Below are 6539 nucleotides of genomic sequence, written 5' to 3'. Positions count from 1 at the left end.
ATACAACCGCCAAACCTGTTTATGAATGAAAACGGATTAAAAAAACTTAAATGAAACACAGGGTACAGGACACAATCAGACCAACTCATATAAGAAAGCAACATGTAAAAGATCTGGGAATTATAATGTCTGACGACCTGACATTTAGCTAACATAACCGAGCAAATATAGCGGCGGCCAGGAAAATGATAGGATGGATTATGAGAACGTTCAAATCCAGAGACCCACAGCAATGGTAATACTATTTAAATCACTGTTGTTGTCCCGTCTTGAGTACTGCTCGGTACTCACTTCCCCTTTCAGAGCGGGTGAGATCTGTGAATTAGAGGGAATACAGAGAACACATACGGCACGCATAGAAACTATAAACCATCTCAATTACCGAGACCGTCTCAAATCTCTCAAAATGTACTCTCTGGAAAGGAGACGAGAAAGGTATCAAATAATATATACAAGGAAGATACTGGAAGGTCAGGTCCCAGATTTGCACAGTAGAACAACATAATTGAACGAAAGATACGGAAAGAAATGCAGAATAGAACCAGTGAAGAGTAGAGGTGCCATAGGCACAATCGGAAATCACAATCTGAACATCAGGGGTCCACAGCTGTTCAACACCCTCCCACCAAGCATTAGAAATATTGCCGGAACAAAGGTTGATGTATTCAAGAGGCACTTAGGTAAATTCTTGCAAGAAGTGCCAGACCAACCAGGCTGAAGTTTATATGTGGGCCGGCGGGCCGATCCAATCAACAGCCTGCTGGACCAAGTTATCACAAGAACAAGTTCGTAAACACTTGAGTAGGTTACGGAACCAATCATGGGCCCACGGAGACATTGATCCCTGGAACCAGCAGACAGTAGTCACAAGGTAGATAGACCCGCATGTGGGGCCGCTGCCTCTCCTGACACCCAACACCTGCGTCTCCCCCCCCCCCCTCACCCCCAGGGGGGCAGCTACAGCCGCGTCAGTCACCTGTCCACTTTACAGTGTATATTGTTACGGGGGGAGAAGAGGAACAGTACCTTGCTGAGAGAGACGCATAAAGGCACTTTGTCACCGCTCTCTACACCGCCCCACTTCCATTGTGACGAGGCTCAGCACAAAAAGAACCTTTTTTCTCTTACCTGCACTCGTCAATACATACATAAATATAACCTATCACAATGAGACAGACATTGCAGCCAAATTAGCGTGTAACAAATACGAAGTAGAATTAGATCTAGGTATCCCCATCTCTGCTGTCAAAACTATATTGGTCCAAACACTCAGGCCTGATAGGAAAGAAATTACTAACTCCCAACGACTTGAAAGCACAAGAATAAAAAGTTATGATTTGTTCAGATCTGAAACCTATATTTATGGGCAGCACAAAACGTCCACCAGACTGTGCGACACAGTGGTTCCCAGGATCAGGTTGGGTTACCGTTACCTGTGGCAGATGGCTACAGGTGACGGATCTCCCAATCCTGAGCACTCCAGGTGTAAACTCTGTGAGCAGGAACTGCGGCATGATCTCCCACACTGCATCACCGAATGCCCAGTTATCAGACCTTTCAGACCCGTTGGCATGAGGTACCTGGAGCTTTGCAATTACTTTATTCACTCTCGTGTTCTTGAAGATATCCTCATATTGCACCCAAAATTTGCCAGTGCAGACTACTGAACATATTTATGGCCCTGTATGCCTAACCATCCTACGAGATGGGGACTTTTAGTATCACGTAGCTAGCTTTTTGGACAGACTGTACTCCTTTTCATATAGTGTAGGGTAGCTGCACAAATGCGGATGTACCTAAATTTGTTAATTAAAAAAAAAACACGTCTCTACCCTCGTACTACAGTCAGCACTTAACCCCATGTGCCCCAGTCCTATTTCATTGAATCTGGTGTATTGGACGACATCCTAACAATTTATTTAAAATTTGCTTGTCCATTTTAAAGCATGAAGAACAATTTTATTTATATTATTTATAAGCTGCATCTCTTACGAACCCGTCCCTGGCCTTGTGTGGCAGTGCTCAACAGAAAGTTGTATTTACATATTCGTACATTAAAACGTTGATTGTAACCATGATATATATATATATATATATATATATATATATATATATATATATATATATATATATATATATATATATATATATATATATATATGTGTGTGTGTGTGTGTGCTTCAGCCTACAGTTTAGACCTATTGTCTAAACCAGACCATGACTGCGGGTAATGCAGTCTCCGTGGTGTAGTGGTAAGACACTCGCCTGGCGTTCCGCGAGCGCTTTGTCATGGGTTCGTATCCTGGCCGGGGAGGATTTACTGGGCGCAAATCCTTAACTGTAGCCTCTGTTTAACTCAACAGTAAAATGAGTACTTGGTTGTAAAAACGATTCTGCGCGGCGGGGCTCGTATTCCAGGGATCTGCCCGAAACGCTACGCGTAATAGTGGCTGTACATTAGGCAAAATTGTAATTCCATTTTGTCAATAAAGATGTTAATAATAATAATAGTTAACACTTGGGGACTCAGCCACTCCCCTGAGGACGCACTAGGCCAGCACACCGTCACCATAGGGTGGGAGATAGTGTGTGTGAGGCGTCAAGGTGAGTATATCTTGAGGTTATGTTGAGATGATTTCGGGGCTTTAGTGTCCCCGCGGCCCGGTCCTCGACCAGGCCTCCACCCCCAGGAAGCAACCCGTGACAGCTGACTAACTCCCAGGTACCTATTTACTGCTAGGTAACAGGGGCATTCAGGGTGAAAGAAACTTTGCCCATTTGTTTCTGCCTCGTGCGGGAATCGAACCCGCGCCACAGAATTACGAATCCTGCGCGCTATCCACCAGGCTACGAGGCCCCCCTCATATGTGACGATCCTAGTCACCCTGTTACTTCAGTAACAGGGTGACCAGGAGTAATGACCTACGCCCAGTGCCGAAGGAGAAGACCTCAGTGTTCCGTACTCCGCAGTAGCTCTCTTAAGTATGAGGTTACGCTCCACAATCTCTCCAAATTTGTCGTTCTCACTCAGTGGCTGATATATTATTACTCAGGCTTGCACATGTAGGTCAGACGGAACATAAGTTGGAATGAAGACCAATGGAAACACAGCGTTTAAAATTAATAAAACATTTACTGAGAAAAGATGTACAATAGAAATGGTAGCTTGCCTCTGCTAGCCTCTCTTAATTTGAAAGCCAACGGTTACTCTCGACCTTCAATAAACCAATGTTACTTTACTCAATTGATATAATGTTACTTAAACATTCAAACGCAACTTACAACGAATCAAGAAGCTTAGTAGTTAATTATTATCAAAATCCCAAAACATTCAACAATAATAATTACCATTCAACAGTACTAGGCTTCACTTTACGATACAAAGCACTTCACTGTCTCAAAGTGCATGTAAACATAATCTGATCCATTCCTATGCATACATAGTTCTAAAGCATCCTGGCACATGCAGTTTATATCGACCAGATCCCTACCAGTTCCCTTTGGAACTTGCCTGATCTTACCTCCAGAAGGTCTCTAGAGTTCTACTCCCCGAGCCTGTGACGAGGCTCGACTAGTGATAACTTGGTCTAACAGGCTGTTGTTTGGAGCGGCCCGCAGGCCCACATATCCACGACAGCCTGGTTGGTCCGGCACTTCTTGCAAGAACTTATCTAATTGGTTCTTGAAGAAGTCTACCTTTGTTCTGGCAATATTTCTAATGCTTGCTGGGAGAGTATTGAACAGCTGAAGACCCCTGATGTTCACACAGTTATCTCTGTGCCCATGGCACCTATTCAGAGATCAGGTTCTCTGAGTAGGAAGTACACATTTCTTCACACATATATACACACATATTGTGACAACTGCCAAGTCCCCAAACAGTGTAATAGTCAACCATCAGGCAATGTATCAATATTGAGAGAGCGATACACGAACACACACAAAACATTGCAGTCAATATTAAAAAAACTTACACCACCCCCAATAAAAAACAGCATTTGTTGCGCCAAACTGCCATTCAAACAGTGATACAAAAGAGGCTTTTGTCAGCATAGTGGACAATAAACCCGACAGATGAAACAAGATTACTCGACCACCACAACAGAGCCCACCCAACACAAGCGCAACTATATAGGGGGAAAAGTTCCCAGAAGCTCTTATTGAGCCATCAAACACGAGTACATGAGTTGGGCGTCAAGAAGGTGGGATACCGAGTAGTCTTGGGCGAGGAGATAACAGTCTTGGGCGAGGAGATAACAGAGTCTTGGGTGGGGAGATAACGGAGTCTTGGAGGAACGAAGTGATAGCGTCTTGGAGGGAAGAAATGACTTACAAGAGAGTAAACAAACGCATATGAACAATTGGGGTTAATGTGACCACGGCGCTAGTATGCCAAGACACAGAATCTTGGCCCTCTTGATGGAACAACCTGAACACACTCAACACTTGTGAACACTCTGAGATCAGCTGTATACGACACTGGCAGTAACAAGGGACACGATCGGAGTTACAAATCCAATCTTACTGGTGTAAGAATCATAACATGATCTATACTTGAATGGATTTCTTGGAGTTATTCTGTTCCCCGAGGCCTTGACTTGAGAGAGCTTGGTCCACTAGGCTGTTGCTTGGAGCGGCCCGCAGGCCCACGTACCCACCACAGCCCGGTTGGTCCGACACTCCTTGGAGGAAACTGTGCGTTTTTTCCTTCAAAATTTCCACTTTTCTTTCGGCAATATTTCTTACGCTTGCTGGAAGGGTGTTGAACAGCTGTGGACGTCTGATGTTCAGTGTTCTCTGATTGTGCCTATGGTTCGCCTACTCCTCACTCGTTCTAATTTGCATTTCCTTCCATATCAGTCACTCTAGTACGCTTTTATTTTACTGTGTAAACTGCACATCACTAACTCATTAATAACAATGAAATAATCAAAAGTCACCGCGACAATAACAACCAATGTTATCAACACTGGCCACTAAGACCATAACTTAGCCGCTGAACAACACACACAAGTCACTAAGACAAGAATAATTAATGCTAAGATACTTACGAGTTACCGAGACTCCAACAGTCTCTCAAATGATCAAAGTCACCGAGACAAATAATAACAAATTACTCCGGATCATAAATGTGTGTGTGGCGTTAGGCTACTCCTCTTTACTCCTCTTACACCTGAACACATGTCTGAACATCACCACAAGTCAACCCGTTCTCGCACTTTCTTATAGTCAATATTGACTTATTAAATACGTGCATATGTGACATACTAAACATACTAGTTTACCTTGAAAAGCTTCATAGAAAACACCGACCTTACCTAACCTTCTTAGTATGTTAAGATAAGCATCTTATTGTTTCGTAATTACAATTATTACTTAACCTATACCTATAATAAGTTAAGTAATAATTGTAATTACGAAGCAATAAGATGCTTATCTTAACGTACTAAGAAGGTTAGGTAAGGTCGGTGTTTTCTATGAAGCTTTTCAAGGTAAACTAGTATGTTTAGTATGTCACATATGCACGTATTTAATAAGTCAATATTGACTATACGAAAGTGCGAGAACGGGTTGCACCAAGACTGACAGATGTGTACAGTCGCGTCGATCGCTCTACCCCCCCTCCCCCGGACAACCTGTACACGTAAATGTACAGGTTGATAGAACGGTCGATCACTCAGATCAACACCAGGCAACACTTAATGGAAGAGGCGCTGGACGCAGCCAGTTGCGGCCAGCCTTCACTCATTCCCTCCCGTTCACACCATCGAACAGTTGGGGCTGGCTGTGGCCTCATGGAATACGCTGACACGGCCCGAACCACACCAGATTTGCTTAATGTATGGGTGGCGGCCTCCTCCTCTCACTTAAACACCTGAAACACCAGGACTGCATGTGGTATACACCTGAAACACCAGGTCTGCATGTGGTATACACCTGCTCGGTGAACTCAACAATGGCTCAGAGCACTTAGCTGATATACAAATCCATGAATCATGTATTTATGTATGTAGGGAAGATGAGTATTTTAAAAGCACTACAATCCCCATCTGTGGACGAGTGTTCAACAAATCACTGAACTAAATGTTTAACAGATCTCTCTCACCCTGTCCATGGAGGACAGAAGAAAATGTATATATGCTGGTTAGCATTGTAAATGTGTGGCCACGTCTGTGGTAGAAAATACAATATAAAAAAACAAAACTTAGCTGATGATACAGTGGTGATACACTACACACGTGAGCTCTTGGACTCGGCACTTCAAGAGCTGCTCTTTAACTTAAGAACCAACAGCAGATCAAGAGTAACAGTAATCTTCCCCGTGAACAAGCGGAGACGAGTCTTAGTGTCCATGTGTCACTAACACCATCTTTAATCTCTTCCCTTTCAATTCCCAAAACTATAGACCAATACTTCTAATGTCACACATCAAAACCTTTGAAAAGAGTGCCAAGAAAACTATAATGTATACTGGGTCGAGTATGGTGAGATTATACTAAGATTATGCTGGGAGGAGTATAGAGAGAGTATACTGGGAG

Source organism: Procambarus clarkii, chromosome 41, assembly GCF_040958095.1.
Source record: "Procambarus clarkii isolate CNS0578487 chromosome 41, FALCON_Pclarkii_2.0, whole genome shotgun sequence".
NCBI lineage: Eukaryota > Metazoa > Arthropoda > Malacostraca > Decapoda > Cambaridae > Procambarus > Procambarus clarkii.
This window is presented reverse-complemented; position numbering follows the sequence as displayed.